Consider the following 15,640-nt stretch of genomic DNA (forward strand, 5'->3'; position numbering starts at 1 on the left):
GCCGTCCAATAGCCCCAGTATATTGTTATAATGGCATAAATGGTCCCTGAAAATAAACATTGATAGAAAAGAATTTCTTGTCCCGGAAGCAAAGGAATCAGAAAAATAAAACATCAAAATAATTATATTTCATTATGCATGGTTTTGATTATATTTTTGATATTTAGAATAACAGAATTACTTGAACAGTATTATTGTATTTAGTTAATTTATTTTGTAATTAGGTTAGGGAGTTATGTATTATACAGATCGATTTTAAAAAATAGAGAGATGTAAACATAAAACATTTATAAAACGAGATTTTCCAATAAAATATGATTGAAATAAGAAATAAGCATGTATTTTAAATAATAATTCAATATTGTTCAAGATAACAAATAAAATTGTCATAAGTTACATATTTTCAATATAACATAGATGTTATATTGTTAAGTATTTTATCATTATCTAAAATTTATAATTTTAATACAAGAACATTATTTTTTTATATATTGTTAGTACTAACTTATGGGTTGGAAAACATGAGAGTTTAAGACAATATAAAACATTTGGTCAGTATAAACTTTCTCCACGGTCATCATACTCTGACAAACAAAGATTATCTAAACTTAGGTATTCCTTTCCATATTCTAGAATAATAAACAAAGACTATTTAAACTTAGGTATTCATTTCCATCTCCTAGAATGACAAATAGAGACTATCTGTAACATATCAAATTTCACAACCATATTTTTCATTTTTAAATGAAGTAAAATCATTGTTTCCAGGAAAAGCTAAATCAAAAACCATAAGTATCAAAATACAATCATCCAAAAAAACAGAGTGTCATAAAATGCGAAATCACAAAATCTGCCAATGTAAGTGTACAATCAAATTTTCGCCTTCCCACGATCATCTGAAGTACCTGAAACATATTTAAATCTACAACTGTAAGCGCAAAGCTTAGTGAATTCCCCCAAAATATCAAATAAAACACAACATGATAAATAGTTATGGGTTATCAGCAACCCTGAGACTATCAGCAGTCTTGAGGGCTACTAGCAGTCTTACGGACTCTCGGCAGCCCTATGGGTTATCAGCAACCCTATAAACTATCAGCGGCCCTGGAGTTATCAGTAACTCAATAAACATACATAACAGCAGTTAGCAAATAAGACTCGGCTAGTCTAGCATGCACCCTACTATGTCATAGGTAATATAGTGAGAAGACTCACCTCAAAAACAACAGACTAACACAACAGCTCCCTGATGGTGAAGACCGGTACTACGAGACACCTAAACACAGTATATGAATATCCTCTCGGTCACCCTAAAACCTTTAAGTTGGCCAAAGTCAACAATGGTCAAAACGTCAACGGTCAAAGTCAACCCCAACCGACCCCATACCGTAGACACTCTTTGGCCACGCCATGGCAGCATTAGGACAAAACAGTCGTGAGGCTGCCTGTTGCACATAGTGGTGGTCAATCTGTCATACGTGGGAACTGCTCTGGACAACTTAATTCATTAAACTCTTAATCCTTCAAGTTATACGCTAAAACTTCCCATAAGGCTTTATCCTCTCCAAATCATCATAAAAATCATTTATATTTAGACATGCATGTCCAATGAATGTCTTGAGCACAAGTTAGGTCAAAATGGAGGAAAATGAGATCAGGATCTCATGCATGAACCCAAAACTCAACACCTCTCCATATCTAGAACAATAAACCACAAAGGAACCTCAAGGACCCATAAAGTTATCAACTTTATATAGTCAATGCACTCAAACCATCCCAAACATGAAAGAAAGTGGATAAAATCCAAATCTAAAATGTTTGACACATAAATGCAAGACCTTGAGAACTTACGAGAGTCCTAAAACAGCACAAGATGATGAGGGAGAGGTTTTCTTGCAGAAACAATGCACCAAGAACACCTTCTTCTTCAAGAGGCTAAAATCACCACAAAGAGCTCATAAGGTCAAAAATGGAGATTAGGTTTCTTCAAGGCTGATGGGAGGTGACGGAGGCTGAGGATGTGAAAACCCTATCCATCACATCCCTTAAATATGGCCCAAAACTCAAAAAATTAGGGTTTGTACTCTAGCAGCCACCACGTCGTGGCCATAACCTTGCCACGTCGTGGTGCACAAGAATGATGTGCTTTTCATAAGGTCATGAACACATTGTGGTGTACCCTCTACCATGTCATGGCCATCACAAAACCCACATTTTACTTCTTTAATTGCTAAAAACATAGATGAATCATTTACCGGGAATAGATGTTACACTATCTAAACTTAGGTATTCATTTCCATCTCCTAGAAAAAACCGATAGCATACTACCGTTTATTTATTGAACGAATTCATTTTCAGTGTAAGTATTTATCTTTAAAGTTAGTAGGCAATTTTCTAAGATTTCTTGAGTACTGTCGGATTCACCGTTAGCCATTTCTACTAAGTAGAGTTCATTTAGTTTTCTGGACTTATCGCTTAACAGTTGCCTAAACTTAAGGGTAATAAAAATTTTATCAGCACCCGAATCGAAAAGTATAGTTTCATATAGACCGATAACAAGAAATGTACCAATTACCATGGATGGGTCCTGCTTTAGTTCTTCCCAAGACAAGGTGTTCGCGTTACTGATACCCAATGTTTTGGTATGACTGTTCCACCATTACAAAGCAGCGTCTACAAAGGTGCAGGTGGCGAACTTTACTTTGTTATCCTCGGTGAAAAGATGATCTCGAATACCGATTCTTTTTCTCGATCCATCGGGTTAGTCCCATGAATCCCTCATTCCCATAAAAAGACTTGGGTTTGAAATTTATAAAATCTTTGTATGTATAGGCCCTAGGAGGACCTCTTTTATCTCCTCTAGAACTATCACCTCCCGTTCCCCCACCCTGACCTCACCCAGTGTTTCTATTTGCTTCGAAGTTTTCCATTGCGTCTGCGATGCATTAGGCTACTAATGCCTCTATGGCTGCCTAATCCATAGGCGTGGTGTTCTGATCTAATTGGGACACTTGGCTGGGTTTGGATCTTGGGTTTGATCGGGTTTTTCTTGTTGGTATCATTTTCTTGATCCTATAGTTAGTATCAAGGTAAGTGCTAGTCATTTGTAGTTTTTGTTAGTTGTTTGAACACATAAAGGTAATATATTTGTGATAGTTACTATAATTGGGAAGAATCCTTTTTGCAATTTTATGTGTGTCACACAATACAATAAGAGATCGCAAATATTAATAAAGTAAGTTTGTTAGTACACATTTAAAAAAAACATTTCATTTCATGAAACCCTAACTTTTAATATTCATATGTTTCTTACGTACATCGTTGTTTTTACACAGTGATTTCCAAAACCACTCAAAAAGTGTGGTTAGGATAGGAAAAGTATGGTATTTTATAACAAAAGAGAAAGTGTACTATAATCTTGCTTACAAACGTTTCCACATATCCTAACCCAGAAATATCTCTCCTAGTAATCCATGCTAAGGCTATCCACTAAAACCCAAGGTATACAATCAAAAGTGCAATCAACTGCACTAGCTGCTGATACACATAGTCGATCCTCACATCTGAGGCATACATTACTGCCTCGGCCATCACAATCCTCTGCTCTAACACCCTAGTGTGGAGCTCCATCTCCTCAATCACCATTTGTTGTACCTGAATCTCAGCATGTGCCTCCTCTAGATGATCGTAAACAAGTAGGGACCTCATCTTAGAGATCTCCCACTCCTCCTCTAAACACTTAATCCTCCCGGTCATGCATCTAATCTCACTCCTTAATAGTCTCATTTCCTCTTCCAAAGAGAGAATCTTGCCTGCATTTTGGTTGGTGCGAGGAACTATCATAAATATTGTCTCCTCAAAAGGGGTCTCATAATCAGTAGTAGGTAGTCGAGATCGGGAGGACTCCCACACTTCATAATGGAACCCAATTCCGTCTTCTTCCTGTCACTCCTTGACTTGTGGTGTCCACTGATAAACATGACATGGCTTCTTGGATGGTAGTGGACATGATGGGAGTGGTGCAAACCTTTTCCTTGAGGGAAGAGGAGTCGACTTTCTTGGGGTATTTTTAGTTCAGGGTCCCATGATGTATAGCCTGAAAGATTTTCAGGAAGGTGGTGTAAGTGATGATAAGACCTCCATGGATGATGTAATGATGTCATCAACCTCCTCTAGTTCATACTCGGAATCTGGTTCTAAGTAATCAACATGACCAGACTCCTCACTGGTAGAATTATCTTCAGATAGCTCAGAGGTATCAGAACCTATAGCACCAACGACCTCTTTCTCCTCCTCATCATCCTCAGTCGCCTCCTCATTTGAAGCCAATGGTGAGAGTAGCATCGAGACCTCTGGAAATTGTGTGTCGTCAAGTTCTGTCAGACTGGGCACTACCTGATCCTCCTTCGGGTAGGGAACCATTATCTAAATCTCCATATCAACCATGGTACTCCAATAATCCTGCATAAGACATAAAACATGATAGATAGTGTGAGAATAAAAAGATAAAATTATTTTTTCCATTATAAGTATGTAATAGATAGTACCTGTGTCTCCTGTGACTCCCTACATGGGTATGTCTAACACATGATTTGGTACTAGACTATCAATCCAGGAATCCTTCGACAATGTTATTCAAAGCTAAAACTCAAATCCAAGAATCCTCTAAGCCTCTAATCCAAGAATCTTCTCCAATCTAAGAATACTCAAGTAATCAAACTAAGTCACCAATCCAGAAATCCTCAAGTGTTTAGTTTGCCAACTACCATATCTAAGTTTAGTCGTGTGTCGCTCGGACCATAATAAAACTTAGTTTCACATTCTAGGTCTATTTGTGGTACGGTCGATGTAACATACCAACTCTATATATTGTATTTTTCCTAAAACCTTGAGTTTATGATTTAATGGATTCTTATTATGATAAGTAAGTATGTTTATATGAGTTTATATATAACTCTATATATGAATTTTGTTTCGTTAAGTGTATTTTATTAATTTTTGGTTGTGTACTTCAAGACTATCAAGTAAGGATCATCCAGGTAGGAAAATTCGGAGGGCGAGACCATTTTGGCATATAGCTATTCTGAAATCCAACAACCCGAAGCGACAATTTCCAACATACGAACTTCTCCCGTAAGCAGTCTATTCGTAGGGTAATTAATGTAATACTTCTATTTATTAGGTTCGAGGTTTAAACCTAATTAGAGTGTAAGCCCTAGGTTATAGTCGTAGTTCATAAGGAATTACTATTTCGCTATAACTAATAGCTCTGATACCAATCTGTCACACCTCCAACCGACGACGAAAACGGCAGACTGTGTGACGTTTGGGACTTGGTATACAATTATTGAATATATTGAACAATATACAAAGTTATATCATAAAACATTACTTTTTATGTAGTATATAATCGGGGTTACGGAGTTGTCTTAGATACCAGTACAATACATATACAAAGTAAATAATCAGAGAGCATATGCTTCTAACTTCACTCTTGATGATTTCCCCAAAACACTTGCCATGTATGATACTCATTCTCCTAAAAATACAAGTAGTTTTGAAAGGTCAACATAATTTCGGTGAGTTCACATGTTTTTATACCTTTTTAAAATCATTAGTATAGTTTTTACGGTATAATAGTTTATAAATACTATTATTTTCCTTGACTCGCTTCCTTGAGTTTGTGTATAGTGTGACTACTTCTTAGGTTTTCCCTTTTTAAGTATCTTAGTTAAGGTTGAATAATGTTGCAATGACTTCCTATAATCGAGCTTATGATTGTTCAACTCCCGGAGACGACGCTTTATCGGACGTCGCCGAAGTTTAGAAAGTTATGTTTGTTGTGACTCGACCGTCAAGGTTGTAGCTAGCAACCTCAGGTGGGGTGTCAGCACCGTATAGATCTATACATACCTCTCCCACTCACTTAATATTTAACGATTATAGGTCGGGGTTAGCTAAAGGTTATTTAGGTAAAGGATGAATAACATCTCATTTACTATTTTTGTGTAGTCGTATCATGTACTTTTCTTTCTCTTGTTACGTTACTTATATATATATATATATATATATATATATATATATATATATATATATATATATATATATGTGTGTGTGTGTGTGTGTAACATCCCAATTTTCAAGACCAAAAATTTTGTTTTTTTTAATTAAGTAACTTATAAAACAGTTTACTGAAAAACATCAACGATTCATATCATTTCATAAAACCTTAGTTATGTGTCTCAAAACCATAACATAAAATAGTAATAATGTCATAGTACAATCCCATGGATCTCAAAATGCGGAAATCATATGTGTGCGATGCGCTGCTACCGTGTCGGCTCCTTCCCCTTCGCTGAAGAGGTACCTGAAACAAAACTGAAACCTGTAAGCGCGAAGCTTAGTGAGTTCCCCCATCATACCACATACCATACAACATACATACTGCCAGACAATTTTGGGGTGCTTGACCTACCCATGTCAAGCCCTTCTGGGGTGCATGACTTACCCAGGTCAAGCCATTCTGGGATGCTTGACTTACCCATGTCAAGCCATTCTGGGGTGCTTGACTTACCCATCGGTTTATCTCAACCGACTACTGGGAACTATTTCACCCCTACCACTACCACATAATAACATAACATAAACATACTGCTAGGCATGCATGGGTACTGACTACCCCTTCGGTATCTTTCAACCGGTATCCGGGGACTATTTCACCCCTACTACTACTAACACATATAACAGAGCATCCTAACACATAAAGCATATCAGATAGTGGCAACCCAGGCAATTATCACAAAGACAATCATCTCATACATAAACACCTACTGGATGACCGACATTGGTGCCTTAGACCCACCTCTACTGGAAGGTAATTCACCTCAATATCGTAAAGTGTCTGAACTGCCCTCGCTGCCGGAATCAACTCCTCTCAGATCCTACACATAACAATCTTCCTTAATTACCAATTCCTGGTCAACACAGGTCAAAGTCAAAGTCAAGGTCAACACCTTGGTCAAAGTCAACTCTAGGTCAAAATCAACATCCAGTTGACTCAACTCGCCGAGTCCCCAACTCCTCAAAACACTAAAACCTCGACCCTACTCGTCGATCCTTGCACGCACTCGCCGAGTTCTCCTTCATACTAAGTCGGGACCTTCTACAACTGACTCGTCGAGTTCATCCTTGAACTCGTCGAGTCCTTCTTCATCCAAGAAGACACATTCATGCAAGAAGACACATTTAGCCCTGAAAAGGTAGAAATGAACCATAACTAGAGATCTAAGAGATATATGGTCAAGGTTGAAGCTTTTTACCTTGAATGAGCTGGAAATGAAGCAAAACCTCTGGATCTACTTGCTTCTTCTGGAACCCCCAAGCTTCCACTTCCTTCTTCAAGATTCAAACAACCAAAAACACACAAAAATGGCTCAAGAACACTCCAAATGCTTTAGGGTTTCGAGTTAGGGCTTTTCTGGACTGTGAGAGACGATGGAGGATGAAGTGGGACAAGATAATGTGTTTAAATAGGGTGCAAACCCTAAATATTAGGGTTTCCTCCAGGCAGTCCTACTCGCCGAGTCAGGCTCCCGACTCGTCAAGTAGATTACTTAAAATCCGTGTCCAACGTACAATCTACTCGATGAGTTGGGCCTCCAACTCGTCGAGTCCCAGTGTAAAAATGCAATTACTTTTATTTAAATATGTACCGGGAACCGGACGTTACTATATATATATATATATATATATATATATATATATATATATATATATATATATATATATATATATATATAGGCTTAGGTTATTTTGTTTTTACTAACTATTGTGTGTCAGAATTCAGAGATCTGGACCATCGGATGGAATAGAATAAAAGGTCATGATCTGAGGGTCTATGATACTACAATAGGGTAACATGTACCATATAATCACACAAATTTCAGCATAAGGGCATTTTAGCCAATTAACCTATATTAAAAAAGGAAAATTTCAGATTTTTAGGGATAATTAATTCCTTTATTTTTAAAAAATCTGAATATTTTAAATTAATTCAAATTTAAAAATCCGATTTTATTCCGTCAGAATGACAGAATGCCAACCATAAACTAGTAAATATATTTTCGATTTTATTCTTGCACAATATATTTCCAATGAAGATATTTTTGATAATTAACTTGATTTAAGAATTCTAGATATTATTCATATACATCCAAGTTGGGTCTATGATTTTATTCTTAATACACGTCTGAAAGTAAAATAAAAATTCATACATATTCTTACAAACTAATATCCTTATCCATTTTTAATATAGTTATACATATTCTAATAGAATATCATAAAAAATGAATACAATTCTTAAAAAATAGCATTCTTGAATATAATCCACTTGATCTTCGCATATATGCTTGTTGTTGAACTCGATTCCAAATATTTCTCTTGTATGATCAATATTGAATTCCTTCTCCATGCAATTATGAAAGAATAAGATACATTACTTGTTGATATTACCAGTTAAACAAATATACTTGTTGTTAACAAACTTTCTCAAAAGACATTTTAACAGAATGCATTTATATAAATAAATTCTAACAGAATACATTACATAATGCACTTAAATCATAGTCTTTTCTTCTATATGCATAAACATTCTAAAGCATGTATAAATGTATTCTGTCAAAATTACTAGCAACACATGTTTTATGTAATATTTATATTCTCATAAAATGAACATGTGTTTGCATTCTGATATAAAAAAAATCCCCAGCTTAACCTTTTTCATCAAAGACAAATTTAGAACAATCAAGTATCAAAAACAAAGTAGTATATACTTTAATTCTAACAGAATACTTCAATACAAGTATAAACATATTACTGTCATTCTAACAACATAGTATATTGTTTACCTTAACATATTCTGACAAAATTTTCCAAATTATCACAAAATAGTATACTGTAATTTCACCATGTTTTCTTTCTTTTCCATATCAGAATGCAAAAATCTGTTCATTCCATGAGAATATAAAAATATTACATAAAACATGTGTTGCTAGTAATTCTGATAGAATGCATACCATATTGTTAGATTTTTTAGATTCTCTTTCAGGCATTTCAACAAACACTTGTTAGGCATTATCATAATCAGATTATCAATTGTCAAATATTGACACTAATTTACAGAATTACATAATTAGATATGTGAGTCAAATAAATTGGGATATAAGATATATGAATCCTGAGAAGGGCATATACAAAGAAGATATCGATTTTGATTTAATAAAATTGTAAGAACTGATCAGGAAAGGAAAAGAAATTTACCGTTGTATTGGAATTGGAATCCCCAGTCGATTGAACAATGTACGATCGCCTTGATTACTTGAAGAACGAAAGTCGCAAAATATGGGTTAATTATTAGGTTACTCGTATTATGTTAAGTATCCCTTCTCCTGTACTTGTACGCTCTTCTCTTCTACGATTCATGCTCAAAATATGGGCCTATATATTATATATGTAAACTGGACCAGACTTGGATGAGAGTATTTGACGAAGAAGAAGAGAATGGGATCAAGACGATTGTGTATTAGATGAAGAAGACGATAATGGATGTTTGTGGGGTAAAAAACTAATGCATGTTGATGGTGATGAGGATTCAGTGTTTTTGTAGGGTTGAGAATTCCCCTAATTTAAGGGATAATAAATGTTTTTAATATTTACCATAATTAAATGTAGCAAGATTACTATTATACCCTTTTTATTATTTATTATTGAATTTATTTTTCTTAATTTTGATTGGTTGTTAGAGGCACACAATAGTTGCTAGAAACATTTGAACCTAGCTCTCTCTCTCTCTCTCTCTCTTTCTCTCTCTCTCTCTCTCTCTATATATATATATATATATATATATATATATATATATATATATATATATATATATATATATATATATATATATATAGGGTTAGGTTCATGTGAGACGACCTAATTTTATGAGACCGTGAGACCACTTTTTTCTAAAGAAATATTCTAATATTCTAGTGTATATAAAAATTAAATATGTGTAATATTCTAATATTCTAAGCCAATAATTTTAACATATTTTACATTGAAATATTCTAAAACATATAATGTTAGAATATATTGCATATACTATTTTTACGTACAATAGAATATTAGAATATTTCACTAAAAAAATTTGGTCTCACGGTCTCACAAAATTATGTTCGTCTCAAATGAACTCTTACTTCTCTTTGTCTCTCTCTCTCTCTCTCTTTATATATATATATATATATATATATATATATATATATATATATATAACTATTGTGTGCTTGTAGGCACCAATAAGAATTCAGGAAAAAACTAATCATTAATTAAATTAATAAGGGTAACTTAGTAATTCCCTTTAAAAGAAAAAATAATTTCCACAACTACTTTCCTTTAATTAGGGTAACTACTTTGACTTCATCTAACTTAGTTTTCTCCTCTTTAAAACATTTGAGAAAATAAAAAATGCCTCGTGCTTTTCTTCCTCACCCGACAACCGATTCTTCCTCACCCTAAATCACCACAGCCGCCGGACACTACAACGACCACATCTACAATGAAGCGTAAACTACATGAGATCCGTTTTTACTAAGTTTTTTCAAACCCTAAAACCCCCTATCAGATTCCTAATATTCAAAGTTCAAACGATTCCAAAATCTACTGCTTATGATAATCTGGTAGTTCTGAAATTGAACATCGATATCCAACAACAATATCTGGTTACGACTTGCAGCGACAGTGCAACCCGGAGACCCACTCGATTGTCTTCTCCTTGTTCACTCCGGTCTCTCAGTCCTCATATTCACCAGGCGACTTTCCAATTTTGAGAATAATATTTATACGATTATACTCGCAAGAGATTCGAAGATGATCGAATCAAGGGTTTCGACCAAACTTTTTAAGCTTCCCTAATTTGTCTTTTTGAAAATTGGGCGTTTCTTGTCTCTCGATGTTGGTTTTGCATCATATTTTCACATTTAAGGGAGTTTTATCATGTTCTAGTTCTGTATGCTTTCAGTTCATCTCAACTAACAGTAGTCTTATTATGTCATGAAGCTAGACTAATTTTGTGAGTGAAAAACACCAGGGGTGAAATTTGATGGCATAACCTTAGGCCAATTAACTATGTCATGTGACCAATGTTTTAAGTCATTCTTACAAAATGTTATTCTGATATAACTCGATTATTATGGTGAAGAATTTCTTATGTTATTATTATTTGTTTATGAAACCCTTAAGTTTTTTGAACCAATTTCATAACCATTGTTTGCATTCTGATGTTATTTTGGTGTATTCAAACCTGCAAATTCTTTCAGAATGAAAAAATACAATATTCTTTTAGAATGAGGTTAGTAATACTCATCGATTTGATGCCTATTATTCGTAAAAGAATTCGCAAAAGAATGTTATTTAAGTGTATTCTGTAATGTATTCTGTCAGAATTTATTTATATAAATGCATTCTGTTAGAATGTCTTTGAGAATGTTTGTTAACAACAAGTATATTTGTTTAACGGGTAATACTAACGAGTAATGTATCTTATTCTTTCAGAATTGCATGGAGAAGGAATTCAATATTGATCATACAAGAGAAATATTTGGAATCGAGTTCAACAACAAGTATATATGCAAAGATCAAGTGGATATTCTGTTAGAATATGTTAGAATATGTATAACTATATTAAAATGTATAAGGATATTAGTATGTATGAATTTGTATTTTATTTCCGATGTGTACTAAGAATAAAATCATAGACCCAACTTGGATGTATATGAATAATAATCTAGAATTCTTAAATCAGGTTAATTATAAAAAATGTCTGCATTGGAAATATATTCTGCAAGAATAAAATCGAAAATATATCTACTAGTTTATGGTTGGCTTTCTGTCATTCTGACATAATAAAATTGGATTTTTAAATTTGAATTAATTTAAAATATTCATATTTTTAAAATTAATGGAATTAATTATCCCTAAAAATCCGAAAATTCCATTTTTTAATATAGGTTGATTAACTAAAATGTCCTTATGCTGAAATTTGTGTGATTATATGGTACATGTTACCCTATTGTAGTATCATAGACCCTCAGATCATGACCTTTTATTCTATTCCATCCGATAAGTCAGATCTGTGCATTCTGGCACACAATAGTTAGTAAAAACAAAATAACCTAAGCATATATATATATATATATATATATATATATATATATATATATATATATATATATATATATATATATATATATATATATATATATTTGTTGGACAAAACATTTGACTTTATTCATAGGTTTGCACTAGTCTATCATGATCAACAATTCCCGGTTAATAGTTGGAGTGTCTTGGGACTTCAGTTTTTGGTCTTCACTTAAGACTTCAGGTTTTCTTCAAACATGCTGCAATCTTGTTTCGATTCTTGAACCGTAAAAAATTTATTTTTGTATCAACCTCTTTTTATCAAAATGTGTTTACATTTACATATACTAATAAGCACCATTTGTGTCACTTAGGCTTGCTTTTTTAGCACCAACAATGGTGTGAGAACACCGTATTATAGCATTATGGAAAACATTATTTTGTATGAATAAATTAGACGATTAATGCATTACCCAATAAGACGCTTGAACGATTACAAACGACAAAAGATGCATTCTGTATAGGTTCTTCTAGTCATATTGCTAATTGGTGAAACATATTAGCTCACCCTTTTGAGATTGTAACCGGCGGGGGTTTGTTGGTGAAAAAATTATAGTTTCTGTCTTTTTACATTTACTTCATAAAATTTGATATCTAATTTTGTTGTATTTAACCTTTATAGGAACTCTAATTGCGGTATTCAAGAAAGAATTAGCTGAAGATTTAATGGGTTGGGCTAAAACATACTATTCCTCAAGATTGGATGTGGGATATAAAATTAAGGTATTTAATATCTATGTTTCATGTAATACTTGTATATTTTTCCTTCACATTAAAAAATCATTCATGGAAAAGTTATGAAAATGGGCTTCTAACATTTTTTTACTTGAAACCCCACAAGAAATGAAGGCCATTCCATACTTTATTGTTGCCAAAGAAGTCACTACAATGAGAAGCAAGCCTAAGTGACACAAATAATGTTTATTAGTATATGTAAAAGCAAAAACATTTGGATAAAAAGAGGTCGAAACAAAAATAGGAATAGACTTTGTTTCTTGTGGGGTATCCAGTAAAAAAAGCGTTAGAAGCCTATTTTCATAACTTTTAAATTTCCATCATGGGTTTTTGTGTGCACCAAAAGATATTTATTGTGAAAGCAAAACATACAAGTATTACATGAAACAAAAATATTACATACCTTAATTTTGTACCCCACATCAAATCTCGAGGAATACCAACCTATGAAACGTTAAGTTAATTTTTTCTTGAATACCGCAGCTACCATTCCTACAAAGGTTAAATACAACAAAATATATATCAAGTTTTATGAAGTAAATGTAAAAAAAGACTGAGGCTATATTTTTTTTTTATCTGCAACGCCCCTGTCAGTCACTGTTTTAATGTCTTAAATAAGTTGAGCTTATATGCTTCATCAATTAGCAATATGCCTAGAAGAAAAGAACCTTTGCAGAGGACGATATGCTTTCAAAAGTGTGCAAATTTTGTCGCTTGTAATCGTCCTAGCATTTTTTAGTAATGCGTTAAGATGTTCCTTTTCGTCTTATGTATTAAGAGGACACATGAATACAAAATTATGCTTTTCCGTGAGGTTGTAATACACCATTATTGGGCTTGAGAAGCAAGCCTAAGTGACACAAATGATCCTTATTAGTATATGTAAAAGTAAAAACATTTTGATAAAAAGAGGTCGAAAAAAATAAATTTCTTAGGTTGCGTTTAGTTACGGAAAAACAATTTTCATTTTCCGTTTTTTGTTTTCCCTTTTCGATTTTCGTTTTCCGTTTTCATTTTTCATTGAAAAATTTAGAAAACGCGTTTAGTTAAACTTATTCATTTTTCATTTTCAGTTTTAGAAAATTAGAAAACATGTTTAGATGTGTATTTTTCTATCGGTTTTCATTTTTAGAAAACGGTAGCGGTGGTAGGGTGTGGGTGGGGGCGGTGACGGTAGCGGGTTGGCGGCGGTGGTGATGATGACAGGCGATGGTGGTGGCGGCGGCAATTAATGTGTCAGTGGTGGTGATGGCGGCGGCAACGATGGTGGTGGTGCTAGTGACGGGTTAGTGGTGGTGGTGGTGGTGGTGGTGATGGTGATGGTAGGTCGGTGATTGTGGTGGTGGTGTTGGGTGGGTGGGGGTGTGAGTGTGTGTTTGTGGGGGTAGGTGTGGGTTTGTGTGTGTGTGGGTGTGTGTGTGTGTCTGTGAGGGTGGGGGTAGGGGTGGGGGTAGGTGTGGGTTTGTGTGTGTGGGTGTGTGTTTGTGGGGGTGTGGGTGGGTATGTGTGTGAGTGTGTTTGTGTGTGTGGGTGTGTTTGTGTGTGTGTGGGTGCGTTGGTGGGTATGTATGGTGCTGTTTGTTTTTTTTATAAAAACCTCTTCAAACCACTTATTGTTGCGCGGCGCAGCACACGCGCAACACTTTCCCTCTCGCAGCAGTTTGTTTTTTGGAAGGCTTCAGACTACAAAACCTCTGCGCGTGTGCTGCGTGGCGCAACACTTGACTTGCCTCTTCTAACCTCTTCAGCTTTCATTTTTCCAAGTGTTTTTTAAGAATTTTTGTATAACTTATTTTTTTAACTTATTTTTTAAAACTTTGATTTTCTTAAATTTTTATTTACGGATGTGATACAATTTATTTCTATAGTTTCCACGATTTTTTTTAACTTGATTTTTAAAAATTTTTTTTATCGTTTTTATTAATAATATTTTCAGTTTCAGTTGCATCTTTTTTAACGTGTGTAATTTTTTACGAACTTTGTAGACATCGTTTGCAATACTTTCTTAATTTTTTTATTATTTTCCTTTTTAATGTTTTTTAAAATTAGTTTTTTTTTCTAGAATAAAACTATTAGCTTCTTTTACATTTTTTTAAGTTTTTTTTTTTTTAAAAAAAAAGTTTTATATTTTTGTTTTTTTACATGTTCTTTTTATTATTATTTCAATGTTTTAAGACTAGAATTATTAAATTTCGGTGTTGAGAACTATTTTCAGTTTATTTAAATTTCAGTTTACTGCAGCAGTCTGCAGATGTTAAAAAACAAACATGCTTCTTATAATAGGCTGCAACCGTTTGTTCCACCTCTTCTGCTACAGAGGATTGCAGAGGTGGTCCGCAGACTTCATGAATTTTCGCTTCGAAAAAACAAACAGCACTTATGTGTGTGTGTGTGTTTGTGGGTGGGTGTGTGGGTGGGTGGGTATGTATGTGTGTGTGTGTGCGGGTAGGTGTGTGTGGGGGTGGGTATGTATGTGTGTATGTGGGTGGGGGTGTTAAGGTGGGGGTAGGTAGAGGTGGATGGGGTGGAAGTGAGTGTGTGTTTATATTTTAGAAAAATTTTGGAATTAGAAAAATGTGGAAAACAATGATTATCAATTTTCCAAAATTTTTCAACTTCTTTGTAATTTTAGAAAACGGAAAATTTTCATTTTCCGTGAAAA

The sequence above is a fragment of the Lactuca virosa genome, chromosome 8, assembly GCF_052849685.1.
Source record: "Lactuca virosa cultivar CGN04683 chromosome 8, Lactuca_virosa_CGN04683_v6, whole genome shotgun sequence".
NCBI classification, from domain to species: Eukaryota; Viridiplantae; Streptophyta; class Magnoliopsida; order Asterales; family Asteraceae; genus Lactuca; species Lactuca virosa.